Consider the following 25,326-nt stretch of genomic DNA (forward strand, 5'->3'; position numbering starts at 1 on the left):
AAAAGTGGTCTCCAAGAAGAAAAGGTGGTCTCCCACCCTTGTACCACCTTCCTAACAATGAAACTAGGGTCTATGCCAAAAAAGAACCCACACCGATGCAAATCGAAGGTTCGGGGGCCAAAATGCGCAGCCGGGGGCCCCGAAAACTGACTGTTAAGCACCGAAAGTGGCGAGCGACCATAAAGGTGGTCTCCCGGGCTACAGTGTCCCTCTAAAGAGAGGAAACAAGGTGTGTGCCAAAAACTGGAGCAAACGGAGGTAGTTAAGCGGTCCCGAACCGAGGCGCATGACCGACGGCTTCAAAAATTGAAAATTGGTCTCCAAACGGGAATAGTGGCCTACGACCATGAAAAGTAACTATGGCCATTGAGAGATGGTCTACGAGACCTCTCCCTCCCTTCGTGAAGAGAAAATAGAACCTAGTTCGCAAACTGAGGCAAAGCACAGAAGGGTCCCGAGGTCCGGGGGTAAGGCTCTCAGCCAAAACTCCGAAACCTTAGAACGAGCACAACATGCGCGATCACCGACCGCTCAATCGATGACATCTGAGTCTTAAGGTCGGTCAAAAATGGGGTGTCTACAGTTGCCCCTCTTTGATAGAACTCGGAAGTCATAAGTGACGGGAGTGAATGTCAAAGCCCAGAGACGACCCATTTTTGACAAGGCCGAGGACTTAGACAAACAGGCGAGATAAACAAGAGGTGTGCCCGCAGGCGTGCCCGCAGGTAGGGGCAAAATGCAGAATGATATGCACAAAGCCAAACGTGACTCATGATCATGCAAAGCAACAAGCTGTAATGAAGCAAATATTCACAATAGATGCAACAGTTTTAAACAAGAATGCAAGGCAAAAACTACATTTCATACAGTAAGAATGTAAGAGAATCACAATTCTCGCTACGTCTCACACGGAGAAGATACAATACCTACGCGGTTCGTCCGGTCGCACCAGCTTCAAATGAACCGTACATACAATATCGTGCCTGCAAAAGAGAGAAACTTAACAAGCGCAACATAGTTAGCAACATATGTTCAACGTTATATTGAAACGTGGACGAATGTGACGCCGGTGGAAAAGTGCATAACAATGCAAACGAAACGTGCGCGACAATGCAAGTTAAGCAGGGATGTATGACAATACTAGTGAAATGCGCATAACAATGTAAGTAGGGTGCATAGTAATGCAAGCAACGTTCATAACAATGCAGGATAAGTACAACTTCAAAAGCAGGTTTCAAACTAAACATCGAGTAAAGAAATGCAAGCTTTGGCGAGGGCAACTCAAATGTGACCTCCAGTTTACCTCCCGGAGGGGTTGTAATGTACTCAAAAAGGATACATCCTGCTCTTGATGAGTAACGATGAAACACGCATCGAAAGTTGGAGTTGAAGTTCCCACAGAGGGATTTCGTGCCGAAAAGTGCACTTTCCTTGTACTTTCTTGAGTGCCGGGGACTCCAATCACCACCAAAATTTGCAGGGAGCTCAAAGAGACATAGGAGATCACCTAGAAAGGATGGCCGACCATCATAGAGTACCATCGACCAGGTTTGATGCAAGGGGGTGGTCAGCCTACCAGAAAAGGTGGTCGGCCGACCACTTTGCCAAAAACAAGGGCAGTTTTGTCCTTTTTCATTTGTTTTTTTAAATATACTTGACCAAAGCACTTTTCCTCATTACTCCAAGTCCAAAATCAGTGCTCCTTCCTTCCTAGACCATTTTCTCTCTCAGATCTGCGCTTTATACGCGTTTTCCAACGCCCCACGCAAAGTTGTTTTGCGAAATCTTTCAGTTTTCTTCACTTTGGACCGATTAAAATTTGATTTCGGAGCTTCTTTCTTCATTTTCACCACTTGAGGTAAGTTTTTCTCGATATTTGGAACATTTTCTCGGGAGTTGACTTTTGTTGACTTTTTCATTTCCCGAGAGTTGACTTTTGTTGACTTTTTCCAATTTTGGCTAATTTTGCTCATTTTTGCAGATTTCTTGAAATGGCGGCTCATTTTCCTCACGGCGGAGGTCCTCTAGGTGCCGAGGGTGAGGCGGACATCATGTCCTTGCCCCCGAGAATTCGGCCATTTGATTCCATGAAGTATCACCCTCGGGAGCACATCCTCCCCCTGAGTATTTTCTATCATTTTACCGATTTTGATCGACGAGCACCTACGGATCTCCTACTACGGGAGCCGGAGTCTCATCTCTCTCACCAGGCGCAAGAGGTACGTACTTCATTTTTACATTCTCTGCAATGTATTTTGCATTTCTTGCGCATTTCCTATTTTTGCTATATATGTTCATCTGCTTACTTTGAACACATTCACACACCATCCGGTCCACTTGGCACACAGCTTATGTATCACTAGACTTTGCTCGTTTTAGCACACAGCTCACAACACGGAATTCTGTTGAGTTGGCACGCAGCTTGTTCAGTCTATAGCACAACATTCTGTTTGCATTTTGAACAAACAGCTCAAGCACTTGAATTTCTGAACACGCGGCTCACACTTCTGGTTGTGAACGCGCAACCCACATTTTTGAAATCTAAACAAATAGTTCAAACTTTTTGTTGTGAACGCACAACCCATATTTTGGAAGTTGGACACACAGCCCGAACTCTTGATGATGAACACACAACCCACGATTTTTTTTTGAAAGTTGAACACACAGCCCAAACTTTTGATGATGAACACACAACCCATAATTTTTGAAAGCTGAACACACAGTCCAAACTCTTGATGATGAACACACAGTCCACAGTTTTTGAAAGTTGAACACACAGCCCAAACTCTTGATGATGAACACACAACCCACCGTTTTTGAAAGTTGAACACACAGCCCAAACTCTTGATGATGAACACGCAGCCCACAGTTTTTGAAAGTTGAACACACAGCTCAAACTTTTCGATGATGAACACGCAGCCCACAGTTTTTGAAAGTTGAACACACAGCCCAAACTTTTCGATGATGAACACGTAGCCCACAATTTTTGAAAGTGAGACCATGTCACGATGGATTTTTTTGTGGGTCTTCCGAGGACTCAACGGGGGTAATGATGCCATTTGGGTGATAGTTGATCGGTTAACTAAGTCCGCGCAGTTTGTACCTATGTACACGAGTGACTCGGTAGATTATCTAGTTGACCTGTATGTTAGGGACATAGTTCGACTTCACGAGATCCCTGTTACTATTGTTTCGTACAAAGATTCGTATTTCATGACTCAATTGTGGTAGAGCCTACAGAATGCCTTGGGCACTAGATTGACGTTTAGTACTGCTTATGATCCTCAAACTGACGGGCAGTCAGAGTGTACCATTCAGATCCTAGAAGATATGCTTCAAAGTTGTGTTCTTGACTTTAAGAGGTCGTGGAAGAGGCACTTGTCTTTAGTGAAGTTTGTCTACAACAATAGTTTCCAGTAAAGTATTGGCATGGCACTGTTTGGGGCCTTGTATGGCCGGCCTTATAAATCTCTTGTGTGTTGGGCCGAGGTGGGTGATGCACCTATGATAGATCCAGAGTTCGTTCGGGAAACTACAGAGAAGGTTGCCCTTATTTGTAAGAGGTTGGTTACGGCTCAGAGTCGTTAGAAGAGCTATGCCGACTGTAGGAGGAGACCGCTATCGTTTGAGGTAGAAGATCATGTCTTCTTGAAGATAACACCAAGATGAAGTTTGATGAGGTTTGGGAAGAGCAAGAAGTTGACTCCCAGATTTATTGGGCCTTTTGAGATCCTAGAGTGAACTGGGGAGGTAGCTTATCGTTTGGCCTTGCCACCACAACTTTTTGGGATTCATGACATGTTTCATATCTGTATGCTTCAGAAGTATGAGCTGGATCCATCACACGTGTTGGATTAGATCGAGTTTGAGGTAGATGAGGATGTCTCGTCTGAGGAGAGACCGATTAGAGTTGTCGATACTTGAGACCAAGTCTTGTGTGGCAAGACAATTCCTTTGGTAAAGGTGTCGTGGAGACACCTCGGGGTTGAGGAAGCAACTTGGGAATGTAAGGCAGACGTCCATGAGAAGTATCCGAACCTATTTGTTAATGTTTGAAATTACATTGAGATTCTTGTTATGTTGATCTAATATAAACATTGTATATGTTTTGGAAATTGAATTGTATATTCATATTTGAGACTAGTTTATCATTGTAATGAGAATGAATGACCGGGGGATGGGCCATGGTGATGGATTTGATTTACTAGCATGGTGATTGGTTTAAACATGGTTTTGTTATTGATTTAAAATTTCGGGGATGAAATTTCTTTAGGGGGAGGTTATAGCAATTCTGGTTTAGACCCGACTCATTTTATGTTGTGGATCCGAGTTTCATTGTTTTACATGTATGTTCATGTCTTATCTCTCCTTATTTCTGATTGAGTTTGGTTATTAGAGTGCCTTGGTTGCATTTGGAACAGGTTGGTAGCTTGTGTTTCAAAACTGTTGTTGCCCAGATTTTGGCTTCTTCGCTCGAGCGACACTTCTTGCGCTCGAGTGGTCTTTGTAGACTCTTAATAGTTTTGCAGGTCTGCAAAACTACTGGGAGGTAGCATTTTTCGCTCGAGCGGTCCTTCTTGAGTTCAAATGGTGGTCATCTGTCTGCAAAACTTTTGGGAGTTGGTATTCTTCACTCCAGCGGTGATTCCTGCACTCGAGCGGTCCCACTTATTTTGTCTGGTCGCTCGAGCGACACTTCTTGCGCTCGATTAGTCTGCGTATATATTAGTCTGTAAAAGTCACTTTTGAGTCACTTTTTAATTTCTCTTCCTCTCTAAACATTCTAAAAACCCTAGATCTAGAGCTTCTCTCTCTAAAACTCTCATTCTATCTACAAATACACCCAATCCATTGGTTTCTCCACTCTAGTCCCTTTGATAAAAATGTAGAGCACTCCGAGAGCTCTCTTTTGATTTGAATAAAGTTGGGTTTCGGTGTTGTTGAAGTTTCTTCACTCTTTCTCTTGCCTTCTAGCTTCAAGGTAGGGATTCTCTGCACTTTCTTATGATTTTTAACTTAGTTATTTCATATTTCTAAAACAATATTGTGATTTGGGGATTTTTGGACACATCTAGGATTTTGGGTTAAAAATCAAAAGAGGGTTTTTCAAATGGATACTTGGAAATAGTTATGGGATTGTGAATGAGGATGAGTTGTGATAAAATGATGTGCTTTGATCTTTGGGATTGATTTATAAAGAAAAGAGGGTTTTGCCCTAAAGATTTCAAATGTTTTTGAAAAGATAATGAAATTGATGTTCGAATCGTGAAATTGGGTTAGTATTGATGAGGATGGTGAAGTTGGATATGTATTATCACTCACATTTTCAAACTTGGAAAGTTTATCATTATGGAAATTATTTATCTGTTTAGAGATATATATTTTGGGCAATTGGTGTGGAGGATAGCTATGATTGTTGTGGAAATTGCGTGAGAAATAGGAGAATTGAAACTATTTTCTTATCCATTGCATTAAGCATTGTTATATATTTAACACATTTAAAAGTGTATCATGTTTTGAGAAAATGGGTAAATACCTTGGTGAATCTGGATAGCGGGTGTGGTTATGGAAATTAAGTTGGCCTGTGTGTCCTTGGTGAAAAACCAGAAACCCTCGAGTCTTTTGGTTAAATACCGGTAAAAATGACAATTGGTAGTACTTGTATACTCTACTTGCAGACACGTACCTAGGGATTCCCAGAGTGTGATTCACTGCCCTATTTTCTATTGTAAAGGAAATGATTTTATGAATTGGGATATAAAGCTGGCATTGCATGGTTTTGGAAAGAGGTATAAAATGTTTTCGGCGCGAGCATTTCATATGCATTCACCTTATATCTTTGTTAAGATTCATAAACTTTGTTAGAGTAATTCTACTGGGCTTTGGCTCACCCTATGTGGGAAAACCATTTTCAGGTGCTGATGATATGCCTCTGTTAAGGCAATAGCTTGGGAGGATTTGGAGCAAGCTCTTAATTTTGTTTTATTTGTTGTATTTATTTTGTAAAAGCCTATGGCTTTATTTGTATTGAGTTTAATCTCACTTTTGTTATAACCAAGTACTGTCTTGGAATGTTGTAAGCTTTTAGGGCATTTGTTATTTGTTTTAACTCTTATTTCATATCTTTAACTTGTAACCCATGCCACAGATTTAGGGTTAGGACTTGTGAATGTATAACTGCATGTGCTACCTTTTGTACCATGGAATCATATGAAATGAAAGGATACTTATTTTAGAAAACTATATTTATACATTGTTGTTATTTATTAACATTGTGGATGGTTTATTGTAATAATTTCAGGGCATTATAGATCCTATATACAAGATCCTAATGCAATTCGCTCATCAAATGCAACGACAGATCCGACTTCTAGTATATGACATGTGAAATATCTCAAGAGCATGAGGTAGCGCAAAAAATCATATAATAATCAGTTAAACTCACAAATGTAATTTTATTTGGATCTTACACATAAAGCATGGATGTAAAGCATGTATATGATAACAAGCATTTATATTTATAAATAGGGAAAGCAATTGAAAGAACGGGGTAAAAACAAGCGGGGATAGGGAATAATTACATTGCTTTGAAATATTACAAATCCGAATAGAGGGGACAAGAAAAATATTACAACAAAAATTAAAACCTTGCAAACACTTTCTAATTAACATAAAAACAGCAGCTTTAGGGGGCGTTAGAGACCGTCAGAGACTGTTCCGTTCAACACCGGGAGGCTACTGGGGTTCTTTCTAGGAGAAGATGGCCGGTTGGCCGTCCAATAAGGCCAGACCAAACTCTGTTTTGTTTTAGAAACCAGAAAAACAAACGGGAAATATTCAAGTGGCTCAACTAACCACTTCCTGTTACCTTACAACAGGTTTATAATATGAAATTGAGGTAAGAAAAGCAATGGAATAAAGAAATTGCGAGAAAGTAAAAAAAAATGAAAAGTGTGCAAAATTTACCTTCCAAGGAAACGATTTGATTTTCAAACTTCCTTCTGATCACCCTCAAGTTTAGGAAGCACTACAAAAATTTTAGTTTTTCGCGAAGGCAAAATACCGTCGTGAATACCCCTAATGCCGTCTCAAAAAACTTTTAGCGATGGCAATTGACTTTTAGCGAAGGCAAATGGGGGGGGGGGGGAGGTCAAAATAGAGGGTGTTGCTAAAACATTTTAGTGACGGCATGATGTCGTCGCCTTTTTTTTTTTTTTTTTGCGACGGCAAATGTGATCTTTTGCGATGGCGTTTTACTATCATCTATAATATGCAAAAAAATGAGACATTTTGCAATGACAATGTTGTACCGTCACTAAAATTTTTATTTGAGACGACAACACAATGCTGTCGCGATATGTTTGTTTTGCGATGGCATGACCTCCGTCGCTGAAATTCTTTTGCGACGACATTGCTTGTGTCGCCAAAAAAAATAAATTTCAACTCTACTATTTTTTGCGACGATGTGGTGCCGTCGCCCCAAAAAAAAAAATGCAATAAAATTATTAAAAATATTCAAATTACCTGTATTAAACGAAAAAAATTGAAAAAGAAACCAATAATTGCATAATAATAATAAAAATACTGTATAGAAATTACAATTTCTCCATAATAAAAATATTCTTGCATTTATAACTACATATCAGCAAAATTACCTCACTATATAATGTTGCATAAGACATATATAATGTTTAAATACATAATGTGGTTCACAATTCAAAATAACATAGACCAAAAACAAAAGTTTTCCTCATCATTCTCCGTGGATAACAAAAACAAAAGTTAGTCGCATTTATCGCAGGCATGCATTCCACAAGAAGAAAACTCACTAGGGAAATATCTGACAAAAAAAATAAAAACAGTAATTTATGACAATATAATTATGTGTTAATATGATAATTACAAAAAAAAAACATAAAAATCTAACTACTATACAATTACAAAGATAATTTAGTAAATAATTTTGCCTAGACCAAAATCTAGCTCTAACTCCCAAATCGGGAACCCGATTTGAGTCCTGTCTTTTCCCACAAGTCTCTCATGCCAAGGCGGTCGTGTGTGTCAAGTTTTGTGTTAATCCGACACCGTTTGGTGATTTGGGGGCGTCAACACCTCGAATTCTAAGTTTGTTAAGGAAATAGTTTGCCTAGACTGAAATTTGGTTCTAACTCCCAAATCGGGAACCCGATTCGAGTTCCGTCTTCTCCAACAAGTCTTTCCTGCCTAGGCAATTGTGTATGCCAAGTTTCATGCTAATCTGACGCCGTTAGGTGATTTTGGGGCATCAACACCTTGAATTCTAAGTTTCTTAAGGAACTAGTTTGCCAAGACTGAAATACAGATCTAACTCCCAAACCGAGAACTCGATTCGAGTCCCGTCTTCTCCCACAAGTTTCTCGTGCCAAGGAGGTCGTGTGTGCCAATTTTGCACTAATTTGATGCCGTTTGGTGATTTTGGGTCATCAACACCTCGAATGCTAAGTTTCTTAAGGAACTAGTTTGCCTAGACCGAAATCCGGCTCTAACTCCCAAACTAGGAACCGGATTCGAGTCCCGTCTTCTCCCACAAGTCTCTTATGCCAAGGCGGTTGTGCGTGCCAAGTTTCATGCTAATCCGATGCCATTTGATGATTTTGGGGCGTCAACACCTCTAATTCTAATTTTCTTAAGGAACTAGTTTGCCTAGACAAAAATCTGGCTCAGACTCCCAAACCGGAATCCCGATTCAAGTCCTGTCTTCTCCCACATGTCTCTCGTGCCGAGGCAGTCCTGTGTGCCAAATGTGATGCTAATCCGACGCCGTTTGGTGATTTGGGGCGTCAACACCTCGAATGTTAAGTTTTTTAAGGAACTAGTTTACCTATACTGAAATCCGGCTCTAACTCCTAAATCGGGAACTCGATTCAAGTCCCGTCTTCTCCCACAAGTCTTTCATCCCAAGGTAGTCATGTGTGCCAAGTTTCATGCTAATCCAACGCTATTTAGTGATTTTGGGGTGTCAACACCTCGAATTCTAAGTTTCTTAAGGAACTAGTCTGTCTAGATCGAAATCCAACTCTAACTCCCAAACCGGGAACCCAATTCAAGTCTCGTCCTCTCCCACAAGTGTCTTGTGCCAAGGCGATTATGTGCACTAAGTTCCGTGCTAATTCGATGACGTTTGGTGATTTTGGGGCGTCAACACCTCGAATGCTAAGTTTTTTAAGGAACTAGTTTACCGAGACCGAAATCCGGCTCTAACTCCCAAATCGGGAACTCGATTCAAGTCCCATCTTCTCCCACAAGTCTCTCGTGCCAAGGTGGTCATGTGTGCTAGGTTTCATGCTAATCCGACGCTGTTTTGTTATTTTGGAGCGTGAACACCTCGAATGCTAAATTTTTTAAGGAACTAGTTTGCCTAGACTGAAATCTGGCTCTAACTCCCAAACCGGGAACCCGATTCGAGTCTCGTCTTCTCCCACAAGTTTCTTGTGCCAAGGGAGTCGTGTGTGCCAAGTTTCGTGCTAATCCGATGCCATTTGGTGATTTTGGGGGGTCAACACCTCGAATTCTAAGTATCTTAAGGAACTAGTTTGCCTAGACTGAAATACAGATCTAACTCCCAAATCGAGAACTTGATTCGAGTCTCGTCTTCTCCCACCAATTTCTCGTGCCAAGGAGGTTGTGCGTGCCAATTTTATGCTAATTTGATGCCGTTTGGTGATTTTGGGACATCAACACCTCGAATGCTAAGTTTCTTAAGGAACTAGTTTACCTAGACCGAAATCAGGCTCTAACTCCTAAACTGGGAACCCGATTCGAGTCCCGTCTTCTCCCACAAGTCTCTTATGCCAAGACGGTCGTGAGTGCCACGTTTCATGCTAATCTGATGCCATTTGATGATTTTGGGGCGTCAACACCTCGAATTCTGATTTTCTTAAGGAACTAGTTTGCCTAGACAGAAATCCGGCTCAGACTCCCAAACCGGGATCCCGATTCAAGTCCTGTCTTCTCCCACAAGTCTCTCGTGCCAAGGCGGTCCTGTATGCCAAATTCCATGCTAATTTGACGCCGTTTGGTGATTTGGGGGCGTCAACACCTTGAATGCTAAGTTTTTTAAGGAATTAGTTTACCTATACCGAAATCTGGCCCTAACTCCTAAATCGAGAACTCGATTCAAGTCTCGTCTTCTCTCACAAGTCTTTCATCCCAAGGTGGTCATGTGTGCCAAGTTTCATGCTAATACGACGCTATTTAGTGATTTTCGGGCATCAACACCTCGAATTCTAAGTTTCTTAAGGAACTAATTTGCCTAGGCCGAAATTCGACTCTAACTCCCAAACTCGGAACCCGATTCAAGTCCCGTCCTCTCCCACAAGTGTCTTGTGCCAAGGCGGTTGTGTGTGCTAAGTTTCGTGCTAACTCGATGACGTTTGGTGATTTTGGGGCGTCAACACCTCGAATGCTAAGTTTTTTAAGGAACTAGTTTGCGTAGACCGAAATCCAGCTCTAACTCCCAAATCGGGAACTCGATTCAAGTTCCATCTTCTCCCACAAGTCTCTCGTGCCAAGGTGGTCATGTGTCCCAGGTTTCATGCTAATCCGACGCTATTTTGTTATTTTGGGGCGTGAACACCTCGAATGCTAAGTTTCTTAAGGAACTAGTTTGCCTAGACCAAAATCCAGCTCTAACTCCCAAACCGGGAACCCGATTCGAGTCTCGTCTTCTCCCACAAGTTTCTTGTGCCAAGGGAGCCGTGTCTGCCAAGTTTCGTGCTAATCCGATGCCATTTGGTGACTTTGGGGGGTCAACACCTCGAATTCTAAGTTTCTTAAAGAACTAGTTTGCCTAGACCAAAATCTGGCTCTAACTCCCAAACTGGGAACTCGATTCGAGTCCTGTCTTCTCTCACAAGTCTCTCATGCCAAGACGGTCGTGTGTGCCCAGTTTCATGCTAATCCAATGCCGTTTGGTGATTTTGGATCGTCAACACCTCGAATGATAAGTTTCTTAAGGAACTAGTTTGCCTAGACCGAAATTTGGCTCTAACTCTTGAACTGGGAACCCGATTTGAGTTCTGTCTTCTCCCACAAGTCTCTCATGCTAAGGCGGTCATGTCTGCCATGTTTTGTGCTATTCCAACGCCGTTTGGTGATTTGACGTCAACACCTCGAATTCTAAGTTTCTTAAGGAACTAGTTTGCCTAGACTGAAATCTAGCTCTAACTCCCAAACCGGGAACCCGATTCAAGTCTCGTCTTCTCTCACAAATCTTTCATTCCAAGGCGGTTGTGTGTGCCAAGTTTCATTTTAATCCGACACCGTTTGGTGATTTTGAGGCATCAACACCTTGAATGCCGTGTTTCTTAAGGAACTAGTTTGCCTAGATCAAAGTGCGGCGCTAGCTCCCAAACCAGGAACCCAATTCGAGTCCCGTATTCTCCCACAAGTCTCTCGTGCCTAGGCAGTCATGTGTGCCAAGTTTCCTTCTAATTTGACGCCGTTTGGTGATTTTGGGGCATCAACAGCTTGAATGCTAAGTTTCTTAAGGAACTAGTTTGCGTAGACCGAAATCCGGCTCTAGCTCCCAAATCAAGAACCCGATTCAAGTCCCGTCTTCTCCCACAAGTCTCTCGTGCCAAGGCAGTCGTGTGTGCCAAGTTTCGTACTAATCCAATGCCGTTTGGTGATTTTAGGGCATTAACACCTCGAATTCTAAGTTTCTTATGGAACTAGTTTGCCTAGACCGAAATCCGGCTCTAACTCCCAAGCTCGGAACGTAATTCGAGTTCCGTCTTCTTCCACAAGTCTCTCATGCCAAGGTAGTTGTGTGTGCTAAGTTTCATGCTAATCCGACGCCGTTTGGTGATTTTGGGACGTTGACACCTTGAATACTAAGTTTTTAAAGGAACTAGTTTGCCTAGACTGAAATTGCCGTCTAACTCCCAAACCGGGAGCCCGATTCAAGTCCTGTCTTCTCCCACAAGTCTTTCGTGCCAAGGTGGTTGTGTGTGCCAAGTTTCGTGATAATCCGATGCTGTTTGGTGATTTTGGGGTGTTAACACCTCGAATTCTAAGTTTCTTAAGGAACTAGTTTGCCTAGACCGAAATCCGGCTCTATTGCCCAAACCGGGAACCCGATTCGAGTCCCATCTTCTTTCACAAGTCTCTCATTAAGGGTTTTTTTTTTTGTCCACGATGGGATGGGTTTTTTTGTATTTTTTTTATCGTTGAGGGGTCTCAGTGTATGGCTTTAAGGTTAAGAAGGGTAAAATGATATTCAATGATAGTGGAAGGGGCAAAGTGTAAATAACCCTTGTTTTTTTTCCTTAACTAGTCAGAACCATCCCTAATTTTTTTTTTTGATAAACAGAACAGTCCCTGATGTTGATCAATATATATATGTACATATATTGATTAGCATGAGACTTTACTTTAAAAATATTAATAAATTAAGTTTCATTTCAGGGGACTGAAATCCATGCATAAATTGAAATTTAAAAGCTTCAAATCAACCAATACAAACTACTAAATACTTATAAAAATAAAAAAAAGCATATAAAAGGCAGCATTACCTGGTATGCAACATTAAAAAATGGAATATAGTTCTTTTCTTGGATGACATCAACAATATTTTCCCATTGTTCTAGGGTTGGATCAATGCTAGTTGGGCTGTGAGCACAACCATGAAGCAACACAAAAGATACTTCAGGGGTACTTTATATACAGGCACACTTTCCTTAATATACAGTCAAAATTGCATCTACAGTCAAAAAGCTCATTTCCTTAATATATAGGCACACTTTGTGGCTCAACTAACTATATAAAAATAAATTAAAAAAAAAAACAAAACCAAAACCAAAATAGAAAATTTCTACAACTTAACAATTGGTGATTACTCAAAATAGAAAATTTCTCATACTATGCATAAATAAAAAGTAATGCACTTACCTTTTCATCCAATGAGTGAATAAAGCTTTCTGTATGACTCAGAACTCTTCCAAAGGGAAGAGGAAACTCTATGTCACCCAACCTAAACTCATAAATAAATAGGATTAGATAGTATCACAATACGGTTATTTTAAATGGAACTTTTCACAGATCCATTTACTGTGTATCAAAAGAGAATGTAAGAAGAAGAAAGAGGAGGAGGAGCTCACTTCTTAAAGTTCTTAAAGGCGGCAGTGTCATCCAACTCTCCCCTCATATCCAATGGGTATGGCTCTCCATTCACAAGGGTAAAAGGATTCATCTCAAGGAAACTGAAATCCAAATCTATAGACATAATAGCAAAAACAAATATCATGTGAACAATGTCAATGTTCTAAGAGAATGGAAGATAATTGTCAAACAAAACATCAACAAAAACATGCACACCCGCACACACTTATGCATGCTTATGTACACACCCTCACCAACACAGAAGAAGATATAGTTTTTCACCTCCCTATCTTCGATGAGAAAGGCTTATAAATTTAGTATCCTACCAATCAAAGATAGCAAGTCCAATTAAATTTTACCCTATAAAGATTCCTACCTTATTGCATGTACAAAGTACTTAAATGTAAAGAAGATCGAAATTATTTGAGCATCATATTGTACAAGTTTTGGTAATAGAAAAAAACACCGTTTGATCCTCAAGAATCATATACCTTAAATAAAGCCAATATAGCATCAAATTGTACTTAAATTAAATGTGGAATAGATAAAACATTTAGAGCTTAGTTTATCGCATTTTATTGATGAAGAGCAAGCTTTTCATCCCAAAGTATTACATACCTTGGAATACAGCAAATACAACAAATACACCCACTATGAAATCTCCTATTTTCCCTCGAACCTGAGAACAAAAATGTACGATTATCCAATGGGATACAAACTACCTGGCAATGCAACAATTAAAATTTTTGGAAGATTGGAGCATGCAAAATAAACTAAAGAGACTAATAAGTAAATGATAAAGAAATATGCTGTCTCGGTTAACATATACAGTGAAAATGGAAAACCTATGAATTCATACATATTATTTGATGAAATATACCTTGAAAGAAAACCAGCTTCAAGAATACTGAGATTCCAAATATGAAATCATGACAAATTATGTCAAAGTTGCAAGCATTTCATATCGTAAGGTACACCATTATGACCTTGTGTGTGTGAAGAAACTTCTAGTTGAAGACCAATTCAAGTGCCATGGTAAATAAAACAAATGGAAAATAAATAAGAATTCTGAAATTTTTTACAATTCAAATGTAATAAAATGTAAGATCTCACCTCCAATGGAAGTGTGGCAATCAAAGGTGCACGTGCCTCCAATGTCATAGGTTTCTCAGTTGGAAGAGAAGTAGTTTTGACCTGTAAGAAGGACAAATTGAATAAACAACATGTTTTCGGCCCCAAACCCAAATTTATATCCAATCACTGATGACTTATGAAACATAGACATGAAAAGATGCTGAATAATAGAGAAAAAGAAGAAAAAAAAATAGCAGCAAAATGAAGAAACATAGAAGCATTACTGTTGCTCGCTCATTCGCTTGCTAACCACCGTCGTTTACTGCTCGCACTGTCGTTGCTCACTCGCCGCCATCGTTTGCTGCTCACCGCCGTTACATGCTGCTCGATGTCATTGTTTGCTACTCGCCGTCGTCTATCGCTACTCATAGTCGATTGAGAGAGAGAGAGAGAGAGAGAGAGAGAGAGAGAGAGAGAAGAAAAACAGATTATGGATTTTTGGTTGAAGGGGATTTTTGGTTTTGAGATTGGGGATTTTGGTTCAAAAGATCGGGGACTTTTGGTTGGGAGGGGGGAGGAAATGAGCGGGAAGGGGGGGGGCGGGGAAACGAGCGGGAAGGGAATAAAAAGCTTAGCCTCAGATTTTGGTTTTTTTTTTTGCGACGTCAAGTTTCCGTCACAAATAAATTTTTAAACAACAAAGAAATGCTGTTTAACTATATATATATATATTTTTTTTTACGACGGGGGCATCGCCATCGCCAAAAAACTATATCTGTGACATTGGGGAGGCTGCTGTCGCCAAAAAACTTTATTTGCGAGAAGGGAGGTTTTCGTCGCAAAAAACTCATTTTTTGCTAAAAAAAACTTCATGTCCATTTTGTTGCGTAATGACAGCTAGGAAGAGAGAGAAATAGAAAAAGAGAGACAAACAAGAGATAATTAACAAGAGATAGAGAGAGAGAGAGAGAGAGCGAAAATAGATGAACGAGAGAGATATAGAGAGAGAGACATAGAAAGAGAGAGAAGAGAGATGAGCAAGAGAGGTAGAGAGAGCGAGAGAGACCGAGACCCATTCCATTATTTGACTTTTTCCTCTTTCAACAATAATGGGATAAGAGAAAGATATGAGTGTGATTCAGAGAAATGAGCGATTGAGAGAGAAGAGAGATGAGTGAGAGAGGGAAATAGAGAGAGAGAGAGAGAGAGAGAGAGAAGAAACAAGAGATAAGTGAGAGATAGAAAAAGAGAAAGATAGCAAAAAGAGATGAACGAGAGATATATAGAGAAGTGTGTTTAGCCGGCCGGCCAATTATTTGGCTGGCGTTTTGGCTGATCAGCCAAAACAATGGCTAAGGCTGACTTCTTTGCATGAAACTAGATTTTTTGATAGAATTCTCATCATTTCCTCCTATTTCCACACTATTCTTAGCTCAATTTCTTGAGAAAATTTTCATTTTGAAGTTTAAAAGTGAGCCTCGGAACATTACGAAAATATTCAGAATATAACACAGAAAGAAAGTTTCGAAAAAGAGTTTTGAATGGGATTTGAACACTTGGCTAAAACAAGCTTAGGTTTGGAAATGAAGCGCAAATTTCATCTTTCTTACTGAGAATTATGTGAGAAACACACTCTTATTTTCATCATTGGGTAATCAAAAGAAAGTGCCCAAGTCTTAGGGCCAGTCAAAATGGGTTGTCTACGCTAATGAGTAGGAGATTCGTAAGATTCTGTTCTGAGAGACTGCTTAAGTGGTCAAGTGGTTGCTCGAGCCGTGATTGAAGGCTCCCAGTATCTTGCCTGTTTGTAGGCGAGACCACTCAAGTGGTCAAGTGGTCACTTGAGCAGAGATGTAAGGCTTCCATTAATTTCACTGTAGAACTGTAAAACTCTCGGGACATTGTGTTTACCACTAGAGTGGTGAAGTGTTCACTCAAGCAATATGTTCGAAGTCTCTTCATTGCTTGAGCAATGGAACGTTCGCTCAAGCGGTCTGTTGGGGGTTAGATATTTTTAAACCCACTTTGACTCATTTCTCTCACTTTTTCCATCTTTTCTTCTTCTCACTCCTCTATTCTGAAAACCCTAATACCAAAACATTAGATTTAATCTATTTGTAACAAGAACCCATCCTTGTTCCTTCATCAAAAGTGTTGATTTTGTTGACAGCCACATATTGAACTGATTGGATCGTGATATCTCAGAAGTTCATTTGTTGGGTCTTCATCTCTCTACACATAATCGTGAGGCAAGAATATCTTTAACTTTGTATATCTGTGTTTTGGTTTGATTATGTGTTATTTTATGATATGTGTGTGCAGTGGGATGGGCGATTGGTATATGGGCATTGATGGTGATTGAGGGTTCTTGCTTTAAAATTTTTAGAATAAATAGTTATTTTTTAATGAAAAACAATATAAACATCTTGAATCTTGGAAAATGAAAGAATAGAAGGAAAATCCCCAATTGCTTGTGAAACCCTAGTCTTTGTTCATGGGTCTTGGTTAGTAAATAGATGGAAATCAATGGGTGAATTGGGAATGTGTTGAGATAAAATTAAAGTTTTGGGTAATTTGTTTGATATGTAGTATGGTATTACTTGCATGGGGAAACTGAGCTGCCCACTTGCCCGATTGTGCGAGGATGATAAATGTGGGAATGCTTAAGGTCTCCACATGCCAATTGTGTGAGGACGATGAATGTGAAAGGTTGAGGTGCCCACTGGTCATCCATGTGAGAACGGAGAAATGTGGAAATAAATTGGAATGACGTGCATTGGAATGTGAAATTGTGGGACTAGTGTTCATGGATAAGGGTCACGGGTTATGCATTTTAGATCAAATGTTTATATACTTGGTTAAATATATTCTTTACTAGGCGATTGCTCATTTGTATCTAACAAATTTCAGGCCTTGGTGAGCGGCAACCACCCCAATGAAGTTGAAGAAGATCAACCTTTTGTCTAAGTTGAGAACATTTGATTATGTGATATGTTAGTTTGGAGTTTTGTTTTGTTTTGGGACTAAGAGTATTTTTTGTTCAATGAAAGACATGCCTTAGAGATTGTAAGCTCGTAGGGCATTTGTTAAGATTTTCTCTAGCTTTTTGAACTATGAAAACTTAACATGTAATTTGTGACTCTTAACTTATAGTTCAATGAGAAAGAGAACCTTTGGGACTAATCTTGTAATCATTGTTTGTTATTATATATATCTAGCATGTTGGATATTGTTTTGTTTAGAATGATTTGGGGGTGTGGCAAGATCACCTTCCAGAAGCTGCCATGTTCTGCTTTGTTATGCCTGGAGAAAGTTTAGCTAGTCGGATGAAAGACTAGCTAATTGGATTTTTTCTTGGCCAGCCAGATGAAAGACTAGCTAGCTGGATTTTTTCCTGGCCAACCAAATAAAAGATCTGAGGGAACTCTATTTTGTGCAACAGAACCAAAATAGAACAACAAAACACCTTCCAAAGGGTGCTCATCCTTTCTACCTCTTTTTCTCATAGAGACACTCAAGGAAGAGGTAGAGAGGCCTCATCCAACATCCAACAACAAAATATGCTATGTAACATGTAAAAAAGCTATAAAATAGACAGAAGCTAATATGTATAGGAATGGAAGCTAAAAAGAAATACTAGCCAAATAAATAGATTGAAATCTACATTTATCTCTTTGTGGACAAGGGTAAATTAATACCCAAACCTATGCTATTAAATGAAGAGAGCAGATTGCCACCATTTCTAAGGTGAAGCCTCATAAAGCTAATGAAAGCTCGATAGGGCTTCTAAGAAAGTAGGGAACAATAGAGTAGAAATACACATAACTCATCAAAATATTTAAAGACTCATTTTCTTGGTCATGGGATAAGGATGTAAAATCCATTTCCATCTTCCAAATTGATTAAGAAAAGAGATTTTGACACTTTTGATGAGGAAGCTCTTATAGCTTCAAAGAAAACAAGAAGAGAAAGAAAGATAACAAAGGATCATCCAAGGGATCTTATTAAACAACCACAAATACTCATCAAGATTGAGTATGGATTGAATCACATGTATCAAAACACTTGGATAATGAAAAAGAGAGTAAAAAAATGCATGAAAGTAAAGAAACTATACTATTGGGGGTGGTTGAGCCATCCACATCCACAAAGCAGTGAACCAGCTTATTCCATTTCAAAGTAAGCAGAAAGGGCATAGGCAGAATGAGACTCATCAGGAAGAACTGGATTGGATAAAGCATCCGAGTTCGCTGATTCATCTGTTGAAGCATACCTTGAAGCCACAACCGAAGAATATGAACATAAGATGGTTGGTAAGTCTAGAACATATTCATCAACAGAGTAGGAACCCATCGTCCCTTGTTCTAGACCTAACCGATGCCCTAATCGGTCTTCTTAAGGATATCGAGAGAGCCTTTGACCTATGGGTATGGTCTCTGCGAAGGTCTTTAATGGCTCTTCATTGCTGGTTTCCCTTGGGGTGTAATGAAAGCCCCGAACTTACTAGCCTTTCTGCCCTAGTAGCGAGGAGTTTACTTCCGGAATCAGTAGGTTGGTAATTTCATACATGATGTCATTCACTCATCCTTCTCCTCGTCGGGAAACCTTTCTCTAGTTTGGTGGTAGCTTCGGTGCCTTCTCGCCTCTTGATTCTTGGTAGGGTTTTCCCAACCTTAATCATTTCATATTTTGTTCTTTCTACAACGATCAACAAAGTGGAACGAAAGGCTAGTTTCCTTTGCGCAGCGCTTCACCATGCTGCTTGCTACACGTACTGGGACTGTATAACCGCCTGCTCTCGGTGGTTTGACACGCCACTTAGGCTCGGCTAGGACAGGTAAGCTTGATGATAGAAAACTTGAAATTCAAGGTAAGCAAAGAAGAGGTTGAGGGAAAAGGGCATAGAAAAAGCAAGCAAAACAAAGGGAGGGACCAACCAAATACAATAAGGTATAGTGCTTTGAACCAACGCTAGGCATGCTTCCTCAAATATAGCCAAGGTCGGTAGGTAAGGGATAACAACAAGCCTTTCAAGCTGAGGAATCCCATTATTTTGAAAGGAAGGGCTATGGATGAGGGATAGCTCGACAACAGCCTAGAGTGCTCCTTGTTCAACAGTCCAATTTCCAAGGTCACGGAGGTGGAACGAGCGGATAGTTACAATCACCATTGAATTTCCTAAAAATGCTATGTACTCGGACAATTCATCCGGCCAGATAAAAAATTGTTTGGCTCGACAAAAAATGTTTGGCTAGACAATTTTTTCTTGCACTGCTAAATCAGTTTTTTAAAGGAGAAAATACGGTTTTTCCAGAGAATTGCCTTCCTTCCACTCATCTCCACTTTGTCCTTACTCAAATTTATGAAAAAGTATAATACTTGGAGTTTAAAATGTGAGCCTCAAAACATTGTAGAGATGTTTAGATCCACATGAAAAAAAAAATTGACTAAGGTTTTTGAATAGGTCGAAAGATAGTTTGGTCAAAACGGGTGTCAGGTTGGGTTTAAAGTTTGAACCCGACTTTCCTACTGAGGAATTTGTCAGATAGCACATTCTAACTTTCATCATTGGGTGTTCAGAATAAAGCGTCTAAGTCTTAGTGCTGGTCAAAATGGGGTGTTTACAAGGTGCCACTCTTGGATTTGAGGCCACACATAGTATAACTGTATTGGACATCACTAAGGGTCATCCTAGCATTATGTCGGTGGCATAACTTGGCTATGTCGTTTATGATGTGGAAGGCATTTATGGCCAATTGCATGGGGTTCAGTTTGTAATAGTGCGTCATTTCTCGAAATAAGATGTTGATGAGGAATATGATTCCACTCTCTACGATGGTAACTACGGGGAAAAGAATGTAGTCCTCTCCGGGTATGATAAAGTCATCCTCAATGGCTAACATAATGTGTTCATTGTCCGGAATGTCAAATTCTTGACGAAAGATCTTGATTTTAGTAGGGGTGTCTACCCTCCACTTATGTATACCCATTGTGATGAAATAGTGTGTTCTTGGTCTGGGGTGTTCAAGATGATTTCTGGAGATGCTATTGGAGTATCTAAGTTTTGGGAATCAACTTTAATGCTTAAATTCATATTCAAACGCAGATTCAAGTCTATAATGTGCAACGACAGAGCCGAAGATGTGAGAAATTCAAAGAAAACTGAGAACTGCTTGAAGAATGATGAAGAGCACGGAAAATAGAGTATAAAAACTAGGATAAATGAAGGAAAGAGCTAGCGTTTGGGTGACTTTCGGGTTGAAACAAAGCAAACAGGGACTGGATTTGAGTTCGCCAGAATGAGACGATACTTTTGATCAGAGCATAACTATGTTTTGATCGCTAGAGAAGGTGATCGGAACGGTTGCAGTGGTGTAACATGCCCGGGGGGTACTCGCATGCGTTAACAGTTTGGACCCTCGATTATCTTTGATCTAGTATCATGAGTGCAATGTGAAACATAGATAAGAGTTCTCATTTGGCAACTTGTAGAAAATTCATTTTATTCCAAAAACATTTGCCAGAAATGAACTACGTCATCAGATCTCAGAGTCACCACCTAATATTTATTTTGGGAGAATTAGGAAACCCATGACTCGTGCCAAGGCCATTGTTCGTCATAACCAAGGGCACTTGGCTCGGAACCTTAGGTATAAAGGGGGAAAGTCATTAATTGAGCACCCCCTCTCACTTGATCAAAAGATTGGCCTCTGCTAAGCCATGATATGATTTTTATTAACTTCATATGTTGACATCCCAATTATTTATTAAATCCTAAAATTTACTATGTGAAACAAACAAATATAGACTGTGTTGTCCATTTTTGAACATCTTGATTTTATTATTTCGAAAAGGTTTTGAATAGTGCAATCATGAAAATCAATTTTATTCCAAATTAAATAACACAACCTTCACCTACTGACATGCATTGAGTTATATCAAATAAGCACATAGCCACATGGTAGAATGCCAAACATAGTAAGAAAATCACACACAGGCGGGATGCTAAAGCACAAAAACTTCCATATTTACTGACGTCCCGCAAATAGGTACAAAACAAAGTTAGTAAAATATTCATGATCCTATATACAAGATCCTAATGCAATTCATTCATGAAATGCAACTAGAGATCCGACTTCTAATATATGACATGTGAATCATCTCAAAACATGAGGTAGCGTACAAAATCACATAATAATAAATTAAACTCGCAGATGCAAATTTAGCCGGATCTTAAAGCATAAGACATGAATGATATGATGACAAACAAAACAACATGCATATTTACAGAATATGGAAAGCAAAATAAAGAACGGGATAGAAAAAAGCGGAGGAGGGGGGAATTATTAGAAATTTGAAATATTACAAATCCAAATAGGAGGAAAGGAAGAATATTATAACAAAATTAAATCCTCACAAACACTCTCTAATTAAAATAAAAACAGTAAAAACAGAAGCTGCAGGGGGCCTTGGTGATCGTCAGAGACGGTTCTGCTCAACGCTAGGAGGCTCCTAGGTTCTGTCCAGGAGGAAACTGGCTGGCCAGCCAATAAGGCCAGGCCAAAAGCTCTATTTTGTTCAAACACCAGAAAAATAAACCGAAAATATGCAAGTGGCCAACTAACCACTTCCAGTTAGCTTACAACAGGTTTGTAACATGAAATTGAAGCAAGAAAAACAATACAAGAAAGAAAAAGCAAGAAAGTAAAAGAAAATGGAAAGTGTGCAAAATTTACCTTCCAAGGAAGGATTTGATTTCTAAACTTCCTTTTGATCACCCTTAAGTTTAGGAAGTGTGTTCTCAATCCTCAGTTTGAAAATTCAAAATTCTAGTTGGAATGGTGTTTTTGGGCTATTTAACAGTGTTTGTGGGGGAGGAGTTACAACTCTCTATTTTTCTCTCAATTTTCAAGGAACGCATACTCTTTTTTGATCAAGGCTCAAGAATATGGCTATAATAGAATTTATGGGCTTGGTTTGACATATCGAAAGATGGTATATCAGTGTGTATAGAAGTTTTGGCTCAAAATCATACACTTCTCTCTTTTTCTCTCTAACTCTCAATTCACTCTCTCAATTCAATTCCATCTCCTCCATTCTGATCCTCTCTATCTCTATAAACAATCAGGGAAGGCTACTAAGTCAAGGAGGTGGGAGACAAGGTGGGAGACATGGATGATGGAATGATAAGGGTGGTTGAAAAAGGAGGCCACCTTTTAGGAAGATAACAATCTCCTTTTTGACAATGAAGGATAATAGAGGGTGTGGGTGTGTACCTCGTGCATGATTTTGTCAAGAAACAACTGGAATGGGCATGACTCACACGCATTTAACAAGAATTCTGTTGAAACTACCCTGCTCTTGAGCAAATTAGCTGGCCGACCAAAAAACCTTGGCTGGCAGGCCAAAATCTTGGTCGTGGATGACTGTTTTGCATGAAACAAGATTTTTCTATAGAATTCTTGTCCCTTCCTCCTATTTCCACAGTATTCTTTGCTTAATTTCCTAAAAAAATGTTTCATTTTGAAGTTTAAAAATGAGCCTCAGAACACTACGAAAATATTTGGAACAGAGCGCAGAAAGAAAGTTTTGAAAAAGAATTTTGAGCGGAACTTAAACACTTGGCCAAAATAGGCTTGGGGTTGGAACTGAAAGACAAATTTCATATTTCTTACTGAGAATCATGTGAGAAAAACATTCTTGTTTTCATCATCGGGTAATCAAAAGAAAGCGCCCAAGTCATAGGGCCAAGCAAAATGAGGTGTCTACAAGCGGCAAGCTTGAAAGGTGCAACAATGGAGGCCAGAGAGAGAAAGTCTGAAAAGAGATAAAGCTAGAATGTGAAAAGTGAGAAGATGAAGGAGTGAGAGAAGGGTTTTTTGAATTGAAAGTAGCAGTACCAAAATGATTTGAATTTTGTAGGAAATGTATGATGGCTGATGTCTGCTAATGTCAGATTAGGTGGCGTGTGTCAGGGAAGGGACATATTGGAAGCCAATGAGGAGGTGACACGTCATGAAGTTGGTTCGACAATTTTGAGTTTGTTTTGAGATGACAAATTTTGAATTTTAGAGTACTTGAACTAGTGGGTCATGATCTCGGCTAATAGTATGATCTCAGTTGGAATGATGAACTTGAACAAGAAAGAACATCTTCATTCTTGGATCTTGACGAGTGGACACAAATGAGTCCTTGTTTCTTGGAAGTCGATGAGTCTTGATCTCGATCGGAAGAGCATTCTCCAACATTTTATTTAGCCAACATGTTGGGAGGTCAGACGATGTAGGTTCTATTACCTTAGTATGGCCGAGGTAAAAAAACCTAGGGGCAGTTGTGGGGGACATAATTTTGGATTGTCCACGTGGCCTAGGTTGTTAGCTGAGGTGCCACGCGGGTGATCAAGGGTTGCTGAGGTATAATGTGATCATACCGAAATCTGAGGTAATTTGATAAGTAACAAGAGTCTTAGAAGACAATAGGCTCTTTGTTTGGATAAAGATGGGACTCTTGAGTACGTTCAGCCTAATCTAAATAGGAGGAGTCCTAGATGGTTGTTATCCTTGTAAGGGGTAGAGTCGTACAAAGTGAGATTTCTAGGGGACGAGAGCACTGACAATTATAAAAAGAAGGCACCTCTGTGGGTCTAAGGTATGTTCTGAACTAGTGTGTTATTGTTTAGCTGATATCTTTGAGAGATTGTTTGACTGATTTGATTGTCGGAGTGCCCCCGGGTGCACGAGCCGCTGGTCTTGTTGTCTACTTGTGTACAAGTGTTTGGCTTTTGTATTTGTGCACGTGAGAGATCCGATTTGGTTGTGAGGTCAAAATTCAACACCCACAATTTGGTGCCATTTGTGGAAACTTAGTTGGAATAGATGGCCAGCGTTGCACACAATGAGTAAGAACTGCGAGTCGGAGATGACTTGTATAGTGAGGGAGGACGGCGCGCCAATATTGATGAAGGAGATGAGAATGATGGTGGGATAACCAGGATGAAATTCCGAAAGCGACTTTATTTGTTAGTTTCTTTTTGTGCATCTTCATCATTCTAGTAGCCTCAAACCGGGCTTAGGATCATCGTTTGTATGTTTAGTTATATATTAGGTTCATGTTTATTTAGTGTGATACATGAAAGACGCTTGAGTGGGCCTCCGGGTAAGTCTCCTTTATTCTTGCAAAATTGTATGTTTTGGATATTTTCATGAATATTATTTATGCTAGATAGTTTATGGCCATGGATTGTTAACAATCCATTTTTATGGAGAATCGTTATTTTTGGAAAAATATGGCTTTATTCTTTCAATATAAAATAAATGATATTTATTTTATTCAAATCACATAGTTTTAGGCTTAAAATGGATTGTATGAAATAATTATTCATTAAAATCATAAAATAGAAAGTTCGTAGAGGCCAATCTCCAGATTGGGCAAAAAATGAGGTGTTTTCATTACATGACCTTCCCCTCCCTTTTTTCTTACCTTAGCTCCCGAACTGGTAATCTCTGATTATGACGGATCATGTCCTTAGCTTAGTTTTCATTATTCAAGGTTTCATAATTCCCCATAAAATTAAATGGTGACTCTTTCAATGTAGGATAAGCGAGTTGGCACAACGCTTGGGTGGAAATGTGCCTCATAACCAAAAAAGCATGGCGTCCACATACGTGTCTGCAAGTAGTCTATCAAAGAACTACAAAATCACCCCTATTTTACCGACTACTAATTAGAAGGAAATTGGTACCTACTCCGTGTGGGTTTCTAGACTATCACTGAGAACCTCAAGCCAACTTAATTCTCATCTTAACACTACACGCCGTAACCTGATTTACCACGTTATTAATCCCCATTCACAATCTTTCATAAATTCTCGAAATGAATTAGTATGACACATTTTCTCAAAGTTCGATTAGAGATACCAATGTGAAATCATGGGAATGCTAATGCAATGCATGTGTTTCCAAATTGTTTCAATTCTCCTAATTTTATATCAATTCTACAATACAACCATGCAATACTTCACTAATTGTCAAAACAGTTATCTTTATTAAAATATTCCAATAAGGCAATATTTAGAGCAAAACTAACAGTCTCTCAATAAAACCAAATAATTCA

This window comes from Camellia sinensis, chromosome 1 (assembly GCF_055761805.1).
Source record: "Camellia sinensis isolate YWXY chromosome 1, ASM5576180v1, whole genome shotgun sequence".
Taxonomy (NCBI): Eukaryota; Viridiplantae; Streptophyta; class Magnoliopsida; order Ericales; family Theaceae; genus Camellia; species Camellia sinensis.